The sequence below is a fragment of the Mesoplodon bidens genome (genome assembly GCF_964165515.1).
Source record: "Mesoplodon bidens genome assembly, contig: HAP1_SCAFFOLD_555, whole genome shotgun sequence".
Classification (NCBI taxonomy): domain Eukaryota; kingdom Metazoa; phylum Chordata; class Mammalia; order Artiodactyla; family Ziphiidae; genus Mesoplodon; species Mesoplodon bidens.
Window position 1 is genome coordinate 73,731 of NW_027672576.1, and position 17,225 is coordinate 90,955.

The 17,225-nt window shown below is 37.4% G+C and overlaps 1 protein-coding gene across 1 annotated transcript in view; it reads right to left on the minus strand.

The window, feature by feature from the left end:
- Positions 1–200: 200 nt before the first annotated feature.
- Positions 201–17,225, minus strand: part of LOC308609973 (uncharacterized protein) — a gene marked incomplete at its 5' end in the record, with an annotated part of 33,504 nt that continues 16,479 nt past the window's right edge. Inside the window, one exon of the mRNA XM_081259242.1 lies at positions 201–286. The remainder of the gene's footprint in view (positions 287–17,225) is intronic.

Genomic DNA, 17,225 nt, shown 5'->3' on the forward strand with positions numbered 1-17,225 from the left:
GGCACTCTCTGATAAACACCACAACCTCTAAGGGAATTGAGACCAGCTTCCTTGTGAGGTAGGTTATATATGCATCTTTTTCCAAGAAGTTAAATCATATCCAGCTATCAGCACACTTTACTTAAGGTGATTGTAATGTATGAGATTAAATGTTCCTACCTGATTGGAAACTTTCTTGTCCTCAATTCATTGGCTATACTGGATTATTTTTCTTGGGTCAGACCTTCAGACTTCTACCAGAAATCGTTCCTTTGGGGAAACAAGGCCTTCCCAGAAACTCAGGAAACTGAAATGGAAACAGCAAGAGAGAAGGAAATTATTTGGACATATAGACCTCAATTGTTTGGTTTTAAGTAAACGTCCAAGCAAACATCTTCTAAATGGTATAATAACTTTAGGGAAATTCACGGTTTCTAAGTTTGTGTACTCATGAACTGAACATATTATAAGAGTACAGGTTGCATTTTGTGTCTTCAACTCAAGCAAAGACTTCAAAAAAGGCCCAGTTATCCTTTGTTCATTAAGATACAAAGAGAGGGCAAAAAGGGCAAGTTTCTAAGTCTTTTTCTTTAAAATTTACTTCCTTTCTTCAGTCTTCATCAAGATCTTCAGGAAATTAACTTTACTAAAGTTAATTATTCATAAAATAAACATAGGAACCTGCAGAAGACTATTTCACAGAGACCTGTAATGTACAATATCCATTGCATACATGCACCATGAGCTTGTCTTTTCAAGCACTGGCATACACAAAACTCTGTGTGTGTGTGTGTGTGTGTGTGCACATGTGTGTCTTTTTTGTGATGGAGCCATAGGGAGAAAATAAAGCTATTGGCTGCAATTCAGTGATGTAGAAAGATTTAAGGGTAAAGGAAAAGGCTACATCAAGCGAAGCAATAAAGTCATGAGGTTGTGCCTCCATAATAATAACAATAGCAGTCTTCTGTAACCAAGGGAGCAGGCTCCTCAAATTATAGTCACACCTGTTAGACCATCTGCCCATAAATTTCACACTATCATTAATGGAAAACAAATGGCACTGTCTCTCCTTCCCTTTATCCATTGGCTATTCTCATATAAATTATTTTTCTCTTCAAGGTCACGCTCTTTTCTATCTGTTTAAAAATATTAGGATTTAGGAGGAGTGATACAAATGTGCCATGCCTTGGTACTTGTACCAGTGATGGCTCTGTAAGGAGCACTGGATTGGTAGGAGGCTATAAATTGAATTCCCCTAGAAGCAGAACCTGAGGCAATAATTTGAATGTAAACTGTTCATCTGGGAGGTGCTTCCAGAAAACTCAGAAGTGGAGCGGGAATTGAGAATGGAGGCATGGAAGGAAGACAACAGAGGTGCATTGCTGAATAAATTACTCCTGCAGGGAACTGCTGCCAGTACTTCAGGGGAGTTCTGTGAAACTCTACAGAACATGTCTCAGAGTTATCCCAAGAATCGGTGAGAAACTTGAAGTACTTATCTTCCAGTCCCCTCTGTCCTTGGTTGAAAGCTACACCCAGATACATTAACTCCTGTACATTTCTGGCCTGCCTTAAGGTGGATAATTGCAGGTGGTAGCATGAGTCTATCAGCATATAGTGGAATGATGAGTGCTGGGGAGATATGAGTGGAACAGTGAAACCATCTAATACAGTCGGGGCAGGAGATATTAATTACTGGCTTGCAAGTCCAACTGGATAACCTTAAATTCCTGGGTTAATGGTTTTACTTTGAGGTATTTAAGCATGATGTATGAGTAAAAATTTCCTCTATTAAATCAAGTTGAAGATCCTAAGTCCCTAATCGTCTGGAAAAATGTGGGTATCTTTTTAACAGATTTTTGAAAAGTAACATGATTAAGATTTCAAACTGACCATTCATTCATTCATTCATTCACTAATTCAACCAACATTTATTGAACACCTAAAGTATGCCATGGGTTAAACTAGGCACCAGTGTTACTGTTACTAAAATCATTATCGTGCCACCTAGAAGTCAATGTATTGTGACACTCAAATAAGAAAATCCATAGTTACCGTAAAAATTATTATAGAGTGCTATAGGAGGACACGGTAAGACCTTAATGCATGCTGTGGAGAGTAGTATATGGGGGATATCAGTAGGGCTTCCTGTAGAAGGCAATTGAAATGGATATGTAACACGAAAGAAGGGTGAATTTTTGAGGAAAAGAGAAGATAAATTCATGTTTGCCAGAAAATGAATGGTTAAGGATCAGTCCAGAAAGGAGTTCCATTCATAATCAGTATAAGAAATGCTCACTGGGGCTTCCCTGGTGGCGCAGTGGTTGAGTCCGCCTGCCGATGCAGGGGACACGGGTTTGTGCCCCGGTCTGGGAAGATCCCACATGCCACAGAGCGGCTGGGCCCGTGAGCCACGGCCGCTGAGCCTGCGTGTCCGGAGCCTGTGCTCCGCAACGGGAGAGGCCCCAACAGTGAGAGGCCCGCGTACCGCAAAAAAAAAAAAAAAAGAAATGCTCACTGGAGTGTAAGAAAAGAAGACAATGGAGAGGGTGGTAGAAGCCAGACCATGAATGGTCCCTGCATGTACACTAAGTGCTACGGTCTAGTCTTTGTGTTCCCCTCCAAATGTATACGTTGCAATCTTAATTTCCGGAGGTGATAGTATTAGCAGGTGGGGCCTTTGGGAAATGATTACGGTATTAGTGCTCTTACACAGGAGACCCCACAGAGCTCCTGAAGCTCTTCTGCCGTGTGAGGTTGCAGTGAGAAGTCTGGAACTCAAGAGGGCCCTCATCTGACCGTACTGCCACCCTATTCTTGCACTTGCAGCCTCCAGAACTGTGAGAAAAAAATGCCTGTTGTTTATGAGCCACCCAACCTGCAGTATAATCTTACAGCAGCCCAAAAGGACAAAGAGAGTTTGGATGTGAGATTTTACTCCCAGAAAGATGGGAATCCACTGAAGGATTTTAACTGGTAACTTAGAAGAGAGACAAGTTTCATAACACAATCAGGTATTTTTATAAGAAACATTTGTTTCATTTTCAGAACGATCACTCTGGAAATACTGTGACTAGATTTTTGGAGAAGGGTGACGGCAGTCCCGGATATAGAAAGATGAGTTAGTAGTCCATTAATGTAAGTCAAACAGGAAAGTGGAGATAAAAGTGTGAATTTGTGGCTGAGCGTTCTTTTCTGTGAGCACTTGAAAAATGTTATGTCAATGCTTCTGACTCCAGAGTTTTAGACAAGAAATATGCTGTCATTGGAATTGGTGTTTCTCAATAAGTGATGCATTGTTTCTGCCTGTCCACTTGCGAGATTTTTTTTGTCTCCACTTTTCAGAAGTTTAATTATGATGCGTCTTGGCAAGGATATCTTTGCGTTTTTCCTCTTTGGGTTTGTTCGGATTCTTGAATTTGTGTTTATGTCTTCTAAAAAACTGGGAACTTTTTAGTCATGATTTCTTTGAATACTTTGTCAGTCCTACTTGCTCTCTTTTTCCATTCTGGAACTTTGATGATATGAACGTTAGTGCTTTTGTTACTATTTACACGTTCTTGAGATCCTGTTCTTTCTCCCATCTCTACCCCTCAGTCTATTTTTCTCTGTACATATGGTACACTGTACTGATCTCTTCTAAGTTCATGATTCTATGCTTTGTAATCTCCACTCTACTCTTGAGCAAAGTTTTTTCATTGTTGTATTTTTCAGTTCTACTGTTCTCATTTGTTTTTATTGTTATAACTTCGTCTTTTGTTTACATTTTCTATTTTTCCCATTTCTGTCAAGGAACGCATAATTGCTAATTGAAGCATTTAAGTGACAGCTTATTTAAAATCCTTGTCTGATCATATCAATAGACGTTTTATCTCAGTGTTGGTGTATGTTTATTGTCTTTTCTCATTTATTCTGTGATTTCCTGGTTCTTGGTGTCATGAGTATTTTTCCATTGTATTCTAAACATTGGGAGTTATTATATGACTCTGTATCCCATTTAATTTTATTATTACTTTTTAGATGGAAGTCATCCTATTTGAGGCGTAGTATGAGGACTGGGGGGTGACGTACAGATTTCCATTGGGCCCTACTGACAATACCCCAGCAAAAGTGGGCACTTACATTGTCTCACTGCAGACAGATCAAGTAGAAGTTCAGCTAGCCTATGGCCCTTCTGACACCTTCCCCCCAAAAGTGGGAACATTAATATCATTGTGTTGCCTTTTAGTAGGAGTGGAAGTTCATCTCCCCAGTAGTTTTCTTGACACCAGGGGAGGGGAGAAGTGAACTGTTTGCTGTCCTTCCTCCCGCTTCATTCCTTCTTGTTGATGCCGGGTGTGGGTAGATGGTCAGCTACCTGCTGGCCCCACTGACACCAGGGTAAGAGGAAGAGAAGTGCCAACTAGCCCTGCTTGTGCCACCTCATTCTGTCTTACTGCCTCAGGACGGTTATGGGGATTCAGCACCCCAGTGGGTCTCACTGACATCATGTGTTGGGGGTTAGTGGGGTGCCTACTCCCTCCAATCTGTAACACCCTATTCTTATTGATGTCAGGGAGAGATGAATGCTAAGTCCCACCAGTGGACCCCACGACTGTGTGAGGGCAGCCCAGTGTTAACTAGCCTGTCAGGCACCACCTTTTAAAGTCTGTTTGCTCATGGAAAGGGTTGGAAGCTCAGCTCACCACTGGACCACACTGAAACAACCCTGGTGGGGAATCAGAGCGCTGGCTCTTCTGGAAGGCAGGAGTGGGGTGGTGTGGAAGATCAAATCCTACCTTGGCCCAACTGAAACAACAGGACGTAGGGGATGGGTGCAATATTCCACTGGCACTTGGCTCGAGTAGTGTGTATATTCCACTGGCACTTGGCTCGAGTGGTGTGTATATTATTGCCCAAATGGTCTTCTGTCTTTAGCAACCCCTTTCCTCATACTTTGGCTAGGGGGAACAGGGTTTTGTAGGGGTTTTTTTGAAGCTTTTTTGTCTGTTGTTCTGTTGGTGGTTATTGATTGGGGGTCCTGTAATACCCTCTCCAGGATGTATGGGAAGCAACAGGAAACACAGGGGACTCATCACCATGTCATTCCTCAAGTCCCAAAGTCCTTAGTTAAGTCTGCCTTCTCATTTCCACCTTTCAGAGTCTTCCTATGTTTGTTTGTTGTTATGTTCAGGGTTTTAGTTTTAAGTGGGAGAACCTGGGAGAAATGGGCTACTTCATCTTCTTGGAAGCAGAGGTCTGGAGGCCTTTTGATGTTAAAAAGTACTGCTGACTGTAAATTAAAATTTGATGATATACACCTTGCCCTTTAAGAATTATTTTGCTAGATGATGTGGCTTCCCAAAGTTGCTACAATTTGATTTTCATACTTCTAAAAGCCAAGTGTTTTGCTGGAGTTGAAATTTAAAGATAAGCAAGAGATGAGGCTAAGATGATCTATGTGGTAACAGATTAAAGTTGGAAACATCAATATACATTCATGTTTAGCTTAATATTGCTTCATATTACCTTAATACACATGGTCATGTAGAGAGATACTTACAGATATGTGCATATACATGGGTAATGTGCACACATATTATCTCTTTGCTCTGTCAGCTGAGAAGATCTAGAAGCAATGACATCCTAGCAGCAATTAGCACACCCCACACCCAGATCCTGCTGTCTAATACCGTTCTCCACTAAAAAGACCTAGTTATCCTTGAAGAAATAGCTGATTCTAGGACTGGGGCAGTAAATATACAAGATTTATATGCAAGACCATCTTATAGTGTCAGAAAGTAAGGAAGTTCCAAAAAAAATATAGGATGGGGATACCTCAGAGTGGCACAAGAGCCAACTGAAAAGAGTTCACAAGGGTCAGGACTAGAGCAATTTGAGGAACAAAGTAACTAAAGTAGAATTCGATTATAACCCAAAGTATAAAATAAAAATCCATGAGTTCTTCTGATATAAATAAATAATTGGATACATAAACGCAGGAGAATAGATAAATCTCCAGTGCAAAGGAATTCCAAATAGTTTATGTAGTACTCCATCTGAAGCATAACTCCCTATTCCTTAGTTGTGGGCTGAGCATATTGACTTCCTTCCAAACAAGTACAGTATGAAAAAGGGAAAACAGTAATCTTACGATGGAGAAACCTGAAAAACACTACCTCAGCCTGGTGATCAAGGTCCACCTCAGCATTCATAATGCATATTGATACTTTGTACACTTGATGTGATCTGACAAAATAACCCTTCTACTCTGTGGTCTTCCTCCCCAAAACACATAATCCCAATATTATCATGAAAAATGCATCAAACAAATGCTAGTAGTAGGCATCCTACAAAAACCTAACGACTCAAAATTGTCAAGGTCATCCAAGGAAAATCTGAGAAGCTATCAAACCCAAGAGGAGCCTAAGGAAACACGGCAACTAAATGTAATGTGATGTTTTGGATGAAATCCTGGAATAGAAAAAGGACATTAGGTAAAAACTAAGGAACTGGACTAATGGATGGGCTATAGTAAATGATAATGTATCAATATTTGTTAATTGATTGTAACAATGTAACATACTAATGTAAGTGGATCATCATAGAGGGAAATGGGTATAGTGTATATGGAAACACTTTATACTATCTTCTCAATTTTTCTGTACAATTAAAACACTTCTAAAAAATAAAGTCTATAAAAACGGCTGTGTTTTCTTGTTTTATGATTATGTGCCTGTATTTCCTAATAAATACGTAAATTTGATTAACCTTCCTTGATACTGATATTACAGAAAATACTAAGTAACTCTGAAAGAATTTGTAACTCCAATGCAACAAGCAATAATTCTTGGTATAAACGTTTTGGAAGAACCCACTGAATAAATCAAAGCAAATTGTCTTTAAAGGCTGAATTTCTTTTCAGTGTTTAATCTTTTATATGATTAATGCATACCACAAGCATGATTTTGTTTCAAAGAGCAGAAAATGTTGATTGTAGGCAATGTCTAAAGTACAGTGAAATATTAATGCCTGATGCTATAACAACTTTAATGTATTTTATGTTTTCAAAATGATGAATTGTTTTTTCAGTTGATAAAGTATTCACTTTTATACATTTCCTACCCACCTTTTCCCAAAACACCCACAAGGAAATGATACTATCATCTGATATTAGGTTCATCAATTTAAATTGGAGTTTTTGGTAGCTGTGGTTGCCAATGGTACTGGAATGTGTGATACTTTTACAGATCCTATCCATGGCAAAATCTGATCTTCACAAGGTAAATCACAGTAGGTGCCTAAAGCCAAATGACATATAGCTTTGTAGCTAGATTACCAAGCATTTTACTTAGAGGCACAATAGGATGTAGAAAAGGCCATTTCTCTTTCTGTCTTTTTCTGCTCAAAGATCACTCACCATCTTCCTTTTTATCAGCCATTTCAGAAGTTTTCCACAAATTTAGACTATATAATGTCACTTAATGTGAATGTAGCTCAACATTCTGTTTTAGTACAGCTAATCTCACATTATTTTATTGGTGCTAAATATGTTAATCATCAGCAAATTTTTGTACTTAACTTTTTTTTTTGATGTGGACCACTTTTTAAAGTCTTTATTGAATTTGTTACAATACTGCTTCTGTTTTATGTTTTGGATTTTTGGCTGTGAGGCATGTGGGACCATAGCTCCCCGACTAGAGATTGAACCCACACTCACTGCATTGGAAGGCGAAGTCTTAACCACTGGACCGCCAGGGAAGTCCCTGTACTTAACTTTTAAAAATAATTAAAATAAGCTATTCAACACATTTCCCCTTAAAAAAAAAAAAAAGTAATTCTCCTTAGGCTGGCCCTGGGCACATACGTGACTTTGCCATTTTTTCCATGGACTATTTTCTTATCTGTTCAACTGTGTCACATCTGTTCTACCTTCTCAAAAAGAAACATTTAAAAATTCATCTACGCACGCATGCATTCACACATTTATTAAATAAATCGATTGAACACCTACATACAGCACAGAAAAAAAGGCAGAAAACTAATCTGGGTTGCACAGAAAGTAATGAACTCAGTTACAATTTTTGGTGAACACAGGTGTTACTCAATCTACTGGAAATTACATTTCATTATGGGGACTCACAGACTCAAGGAAAATCAAGACCTAAATAATAATAAAGTAATAAAAGCACTAGCCATTTACTGAGTGCCTGCTTGTACCTGACTCTGAAACTCTAAAATCATTACGGATGTTTTGAGCATTGTCGGATATAATTGTAATCTCCATTTTACAGATGAAAATAACAAGGTTAAGAGATATTAGGTTACTTGCCTAAAGTGAGGTGGCCCAGAAACTACAGAACTAGAAATTGAACCTTAGACTTCATAATGCCAAAGTCTGTGCTTTTAATCACAATGTGTGTGTGTGTGTGTATGAGAGAGAGAGAGAGAGAGAGAGAGAGAGAGAGAGAATGTGTTTAATAGAGAACTTCTGAGAAATGGCAAGAAAACTGCCAGGTATCCATAAAACAATAATTTAGGAGATTCCTACTATACAAGTAATTGTTAATCATATGGCTGAACTAAGGATCTCTCACTTTTGAACCAAGAAATCAAAAGCTTCCAGAAGTTGAGTCTAAATTTTACACTTACATAAGATACTTCATACAGAATGCTAAAGTATAATAACTAAAGAGCTCTGAAAATACTGGAAGCATTCATATTAGTATGATTTCATAATGTGGATAATAGAGGATTTAAGAAATTGGCAGAGGCAACTGCAGACTCATTTGTTATCATTTCTGTAAATAAAATGAGAAAAACGAAAAAAGAATGGCTGGCAATTTTAGGTAGTTTGCTTAATCTCCATACTAGGAAAGACTAAGCAAAAAAAAAAAAAAATTCTCAAAATCTTATTTTTTGAAAGTACCTACAAGTGTATATGGTCTTTTTATACCAAAAAACTTGGAATTATGAACTGTCAAATAAGTCTAATCTTCTCTGATGATAAAATTGCTGACTTTATTTGAAACTATGAAATGAAAAATGAGGTAATAATCAGAAATTCTTAAGAAAAGGAGTAGAAAAAATATAATTATAAGAGTTATGTTAAAAAATATTTTGAAACAAACATAAAATCCCCATTACTGGTACAGAGCTTTTAAAACTTTACTTTGGTTTTAAGTTTTAATAAATATGTTTACATAATTACTGTCATAAGGAAGACACAAATTTAGGTCAGCTTTCTTCATTCTTTCTTTATTAAGCATTATTCTATTTTGCTCCATCATCTTGTAATTATAATATAGTAACTGTGTAATTTTCTACTAAGTGGATATAATTTCCTAAACTGTTTTCCTACTGTTAACAAGTAAAGGTGTTTCCAATTTTTTGTTATTACAAATGACATAACAATGAGCATCTTTATATAATAATTTTCTGGATTATAAATTATTTATTGGCATAAGCTTCCAGAATTAGAATTAATGTGTAAAAAGCTATTAACATTTTTATCTTGCTAGACATTGCCAAATTACTTGCCAAAAGATGGAACCAAATTATATTGCAAGAAACTTTGCCAACAGAAGACATTATATATAATTTTCGATTTTGCTAAATTAATAAGTTGGAAACCTATGTTCCATTTCTTTGAATTCTTTGATAACAGAGTGCCGCTGGAGGCTGGGAGGGCAGCCATGTCCGGGAAGGCTCCCCAGAGTTGGAGCGGGGAAGTGGAAAAAGGTAAAAAAAATACTAATTGTATTTTCCCTCGATTGTTATCTCTCACTCTTTTCTGCCTCTGTGTAACTTATATCCAGGTAGCTGGAGAAAAATCATGTGGCAGGGCAAATTGGTATTCCAATGAATTAATAATCACCAACTTCAAATGGATTTTCAAGACTGGAAATACTGCTCTGACTTACAGTACGTTCTTTCTAATTCTCCTTAAGGACTATTTTTTGAGAAGCTTTACCTGCCCTCCTCAAATGTCCCTCCATCCTCTCTACTTCCTTCATTCTGAGCTGGTGAGGTGCTTCACAGCTCATTAAGAACTCAGAAGTCAGTAAATAGTCCACTGCCAAATCCATTAATTCATTAGCATTTGCGTTGATCTTTGTATTCCCTTTTACTACACGAGTGAAAGTTAAAAGGCCATGTGCGCTACAGATAGCATTTCATTTTCTCTCATCTTCTCAAGTACTTCACAGCACTGCATTTTCTACAACGCATCTACTCCTTAGGAATGATTCTTGCCAAAATTCAACCTCATTCTAGACTAGTAACTCCAACTTAAAATGTTAAAAACTATACGTGTAACATGAAAGCCTCCCTCCTCCCCTAATCCCTGCATATCTTCTTTAGCCAATTCCTGTCTGAACTTTTCAAAATTGTTATCTTCATATACTGTTTCCATGTCCTCACGTCCCATTTACTCTAGAATTTACATCCATCTGACTTCTCTCACCGTAAGCTCTTTGCCCACTGTCCTGAAATTTTACTTATGAAGGTCACCAGCGATCTCCATGTCAGTATAGCCAATGAATAGTTTTTGTCCTATTTCTAGGCTTTTTCCTTCTTTACAAAAGAAAAAGAAAAACAAAAACCGTTTTTTTTTCTTCTATGCTTTTACACTCTCATCATCTTCTGTCTTGGTATATTTTACTGGCTTTCTGTATTTAATCAGATTTCTAATATTCTATTAGTTTCCTTTATCTTCAGTGGAATAAACCACTATATGAAGGATTATTCTCAACAGTTAGTTCTCATAATAACAGTACTAGTAGCAGCAGTCAATACTCTATAAAGCTTATCATGTGCCAGACACTATTCTAAGACACTGTTTAAATACATATATATATATACACACACATATATATATATATATATGAGGTTTTCCTCCTCATAGGCCTATGAAATAAGCCTATTATTATACCCATGTTACAAATGAGAAAACTGAGGCAATGAAAGGCCAAGGTCACATGATCAGTACTTGGTGGAGCCCCACCTAAGTTAATGCTGGGTTAATGCTGGACAAGTTAAATAATGTCTCACAGATTGGCCTTAAATGTGAGCAACATTTAATTAATGACTTGTGAAGTATCAGAAAAAAATGGAACATTTTAAATTGAATGGGAACTACTAAGTCATGTATCAGTAACTAAGAATAATTCTTATTGAATGAAATTATTTTTCATTATTCTTTTGAAAGAAGAATATTCTTGTGTTAGTGTTTTACAGTTTTCTTCCATTCACATATTTATTCATTTATTAGACACACATTTCCTACACACCTTCTATGTGCCAGTGTCTGCTGCAAGCCTTGGAAGATTCAGTGGTGAGCAAAAAATTACAAAGTCCTTGCTCTTAAGCAAATGTCCAGTGGTGGAGGAAGACAGAGTCAACATGTAAATAAATTTTGTACAGCGACAGAAATACGACTGGACAATGGGACGGAGAGGCAGTGAGGAGGCAGGTCTCTTTGGTCAAGATAGTAGTGGTGGCGTTTGAACCGAGGCCTTAGTGATCAGAGGGAAATTGGTCTGGGTAGAAGGATTAGCCAATCTAAAGCTGGGAGAGCAAGAAGTAGAGCTTGTTGCATCTGAGGGACTGAAAAAGATAACTGTGCCTCGAACCCCATGAAGGTCAGGGAAAGATGTAGTAAGTGACCAGACCACATGGTCCCTGTGAGCCTGGCTAAGTAGTTGAAATTTTAATCTCTTTACAATAGACAGCCTTTAGAGGTTAGAAGCAGTGCAATAATAGCATCTGATTTGTGCTTTTTAAAAGACTACTTTGACTGTTGAGTGTCCTACAAAAGCAAACTACTTGTGTCTCTATCAAGTGCAGATAGTAAATTTTAAAAAGCCCAATGAGCTCATAAGTAGTTGGTTTACTAACTGTAATCATTTCTCTTAACTAGACTTCATTAATATAAGCTTGGTGACCTTGGGGTCCTGGGGCATATTAGATTAGGGAAACCCAACTATTTTCAAATAGTGATTTGGAAAATTCTCGAAATTGTTGGGGTTCAGGAAGATTATTTTATTGCTGGGCCTGGATGGGAAGTTTAGAATAAGAAAAGAAAGTATGATGGCTGGCTTCCATCTATTCTCCCTTTCTGTGGGAGAAATGATGGTGGGGTGACTACTTTGCTGTTGACCCAATGCTTAAATTTCAGAGCTCGTTCAATCCAGTAAATATTTGCTGAACAACTATTATATGTTAGGCACCTTGCTGAACCTGGGAATATAGAGAATAATTAATAATAAAAGCAGGTATTCCTAATAAGAGACAGGCACTGTGCTAATGCTTAACATGCACCATCTCAAGTTAGATTAATTTACACACTGACCATATAGGGTAGATGCATTTATTATACCATTTTCCGGGTGAGAAATCTAATCCGTTTAAGGGGCTTAAGTTACTTCTCCAAGGTTACACAGCTAGTTAGGGGCATAGGCAGTATTTGGACTCAGGTCTGGTATCAGCACCAATTCTCTTAGCCATTATGCTCTATAAGGACCTTACTCGAGAAGTTCAGGATTATCCATATATGGGTACAACCAACCCTAAGACCATCTGGCAAAACTGGCTGCTTGAGAAGTCCTGGATTTATGTAAGATGCTCTTGCAATGGAGAAGATCGTGAAGGAGGGTCCCCAAAACACACTCTCTATACTAAGGGGTAACAAGAGAGAATTAGCCTACAGCAGTATGATACTGAGGACCAAGAAACAGTGTTTCTCTCTTTTGTGAATAGTTATTAAATTATTTCTACTTCAAAATATCAGAAAGAAATCACAGTACTATGGACAGTTTGTGGAGCCACCCTATCTTAGCGTGAATCCTGGCAGGTGTAGAGTTCATAGTATGACTCTGGCACCTAAGTGTAGTTAAGTAAGCTTTCATTTTTCTTTAGCCTTAAAGCAAAGTAGCTTTCTGATAGGTATAATTTAGGAAAGTCTTCAAAGAAATTTGAAGTCCACTATCTCAGAGAAAAGCAATTTTGCAAAAGATCTATCAGCAAAAGCAAGGCCAAACACACTAATTATTTAGTGAGACTTGTATTGTTATATCATTGCTCATGTTGTTTCTTTATGCATTTACCTGGAAGAAGGTTTTTAATGTTCAACAATTCTCAAAGAGATAAAGACCCACACTGATGTGTCAGAAGGAGCTTTGCCCCGGAATTAGATCAGTTTAGGTTTGGCTACTTACTAGAATTAGGTAACATTCTTAATCTTTCTGAGCCTGTTTCCTATCTGCAAATAGGGATAACACTATCTATTACAGAGGGATGGGGTTAAATTAAATGACACATGTAAATGAAATATATCCTTCCAGACTAACATACCTAGTAAATGTTAAGTGATCTGCAAATATTCTGCTTTCTTGAAATGGATGAAACCTGTTATCATGTTCTTAACCAATGGTCTAAATATCAAGACAATATTTAGTTAAAAGTTATATTTGGGGGCTTCCCTGGTGGCGCAGTGGTTGAGAGTCCGCCTGCCGATGCAGGGGACACGCGTTCGTGCCCCGGTCCAGGAAGATCCCACATGCCGCGGAGCAGCTGGGCCCGTGAGCCATGGCTGCTGGGCCTGCGTGTCCAGAGCCTGTGCTCCGCAACGGGAGAGGCCACAACAGTGAGAGGTCCGCATATCGCAAAAAAAAAAAAAAAAAAGTTATATTTGTTCTTTCACTGTCCATCTGCATTTTAACATATTCTAACATATTCTCCTTGATCAATTGTGTCAATATTAGTAACATTTGTCATTTAAGCTATTACTGTTCATATGTTTAAAATATTTCAACATGATATAAGTCATTACTCAAAGGGATGCCTAGCTGGCTTTGTCAAAGATTTATTTGAAGTAAAAATAAAAGACACAATTTTCATTTTTACCTAGTTTTATTGAACAGTGTATTCATTAACTGTATGAACTTTCTGGCCAACCCAATACAGTAGCCAAGACATGGAAACATCCTCAGTGTTTTTTTGTGGATGAATGGATGAAGACAATGGGGTGCATACAACCTACTATTATTCAGCCATGATAAAGAAGGAAATCTGGCTATTTGTCACCACATGGGTGGATTTAGGAGGCATTATGCTAAATGAAATGTCAGACAGAGAAAGATAAATACTTTAGGATCTCATATGTGAAATCTAAAATACTGAACTCATGATAGAAAGGATGGAATGATGGTTGCCAGAGCTGGGGGTTGGAGGTGAGGAAAATGAGTGAAGATGATCAAAAGATAAAAACTTCTAGTTATAAGATAAGTGAGTAATGGTGATGTCATGTACAGCTTGGTCACTACAGTTAACAATACCGTATTTTACGTTTGAATGTTTCTAAGAGAGTAGATCTTGAAAGTTCTCATCACAAAAATAAAATTTGTAATTATGTGAATTAAGGTTAACTAAACTTACTGTGGTTGTCATTTCACACTATATATATATATATATATATATATATATATATCAATCATCACATTGTACACCTTGGACAGATAGAATATTATATATCAATTCAATCTCAATAAAACTGGAAAAATCTCATTTATATTTTAGCATAAATATATCAAATTGGGTTTCTTGACAAGATTAATAATAACTATAGATAAAAGGAAGTAAGATATTGTTGTTGCTGTTGTTTGCTTTTCCAGAGTGCAAAACACTAAAAAGGGGGGAGGTGAGTATGGGCTTGCAAATGCTGCTTCATAGGCCCTGATGCTGTGATACAGACATTTAGTCCAGATCTGAAAGAGAACTTGAGTCATTTCAACCAATCTGCAAAACAGTCGTGTTCAAACGTGAAGAGATGAAGAGATATCAGTAAATTCTTTTTCACACTGCAAGAAATCTGCCTTCAGCTTTCAGCAAAACCTCAGTTTTGGGGTTATGAGGGTAACAGTTCTTAAGCAAGCAGTACAATGCTTCCACCAGTGCTTTCTCCCTACGATGAATAAGTTTTCAGTCTCCCCACCAGTGCTCATCCCTTCTCCCCTTAATGTCTTGGCCAAAATTCAACCATCAGCCCAGAAAACTCTTTCCCAGTTTCATTGCCTGTACGTGACCACGTTATTTCAATCACCTTGGCAACATTTATATTACCTACTTCCTAAGGTAGGTATTATATATATGAGATTTTAAATAAAAGAATGCCTGTAAAGTACTTAATGGTCAACTCCTAGCACAATATGAATATTCCATAACTGCTGACAAGCATTATTATTATATCATTTACATTAAAACTGATCTGTACTTTCTTTCACACACCCATGTTCTTTGTCCCCAACTGGGGTAAAGGAAATAAATGAACATTTATTGATTATCTACAGTAAGAGTATAGAATGCAGTGTAGGCTACAGAATTAGGGGTGTTCAAGACTGAAACTGACCTGGATTTGAATTCCAGACCTCTCACTTACTTAGACTTTACGACGCCTCAGTTCCCTTACTGATAATTAGAGATAATAGACATTTCAGGCACCACGGTAAGGATTAAAAATATTATAATGTTTGGATCCAGAAAGGGCATTCATTACCTCATTTAATGTACACTGTTAGATAATCTGATTGAGTTTTGAGAATCTGATAACGGCTCTGCATCCTTTTGCTAAAAATAATTAGATAGGTAGATAACTATTCATAGCATTTTGCATAGAATTCCAGGGCTTTGCTAATACGAAAATCAATCAAAGGCTTTAGTTGGCACAAAGAACTCAGAGAAATTGTTATGGGGCAAGAATTAGAATTCTTCTTGAAATACAGACTATCATCCTGGAGAAGAAAGGACAACATTTTAATGTGGTTAAATTTGGGTCAAAACTATGCACTTCCTTAATGGTGTTTCTACCAGCTCTTGATTTGACTGGGATTGAAATTTCTGACATTACTGTCCCCATCACAGACTTGAAAACCTGGCAGACAATCAAGTGCAACCTACAGTTAAAGGTCGCTCATCTAAAAAAATGGGTATGTTACTACCATTCTGACAAGAGCGTTATGAAGATTAAGAAGCAGCACAAATAAACTCTCCTAACACCTGACAGCCAAGTAATACATCTTTCAGCTCTTTCAATTCTTTTTCCTGCTTACCTGACTTATTTCCTTCCCTGCTCTGAGTTCTCACTGTGTTTCATGTCCCACAATGCTGAAGTCATTGTAATGCTTTTACTCAGGAATCTCATTTAACATTTAGCATAGTAAATAAGAAAGCCTAAGAAGTGACTGAGGTAAACTGTCATTATTGCATCATTCTGATAACCTGATTTGTCCAGAAATGTAACTATGTGATTCTCCTTTACTTCCAGTTGCTCACCATTCATGGGCACAAATTGAGTGTATATCAGATATATTAAATTCCTGGAAAATTATCTGTGGTGTGATTTGGGGTTCTATTTGTGTACTACAGCTTTCCTAAAACTAAACTATTATCATTTCTACCCCTCTTCTGTCTGAAAATCCTCAAAACATAAGTTCTAATTAATAGTTATACTAGTTGGCATTATAGTCATTCTTTTTTGCTTTTTCTCTGATTGTAAGTCTCTTCTGACTCTTAAGTCAATCAAATGGGTTCTCTACATTTGAGGAAGCTCAAAGAGGAAAATAGGATGAGTAGGGTAAGAAGACATTCACACATAGAATTAGTGGAAGCCTTACCAGTAACAAAACTAGTGAAATTAGAGCTAATTAATTAGCAGCCAGGAAAATTTCATTATGTGTTGTCATTAACTGGTCAACTAGGGTAACTAGGCTTACACACAATAGAAAGAAAGAGTAGAAAATCTATTGTTTCTGCCAGCTTCTCCTGCTCGTTATCAGCTCAATTTTCTCCTAGTTTATGAAACAATAACAGTTTGGTATTAGAATTTAAGTGCCATCAATATAAGATATGGAGATATGTGAAGCCTACTCCACTTTCTTTGTAAACTAGTACTATAGCATCATAAATTCCACATTAGAATGATTCAGTTGAAAGACAAAATTCATGCAGAGTACACTATTTGTTTAAACTTCAAAAAAATCAAAAAAGATTGCTATATCTTGTTAGATATGTTATGATCCCAAAGATATGTTATGAATCCCAAAGCCAGCCAGGCTATCCCTCTGCATTTCTTTGTCCTAACACAGGCTTTTGTCCACCAGCATCCCCGTCGGCCCCTATACAGAAGAGAACACCGTCTGTTCATCAAGAGCCCCACGCCGCAGACACACGGCGCGGAGTTAGAGCTCAACGATGAAGCTGGAGGAGAGGCA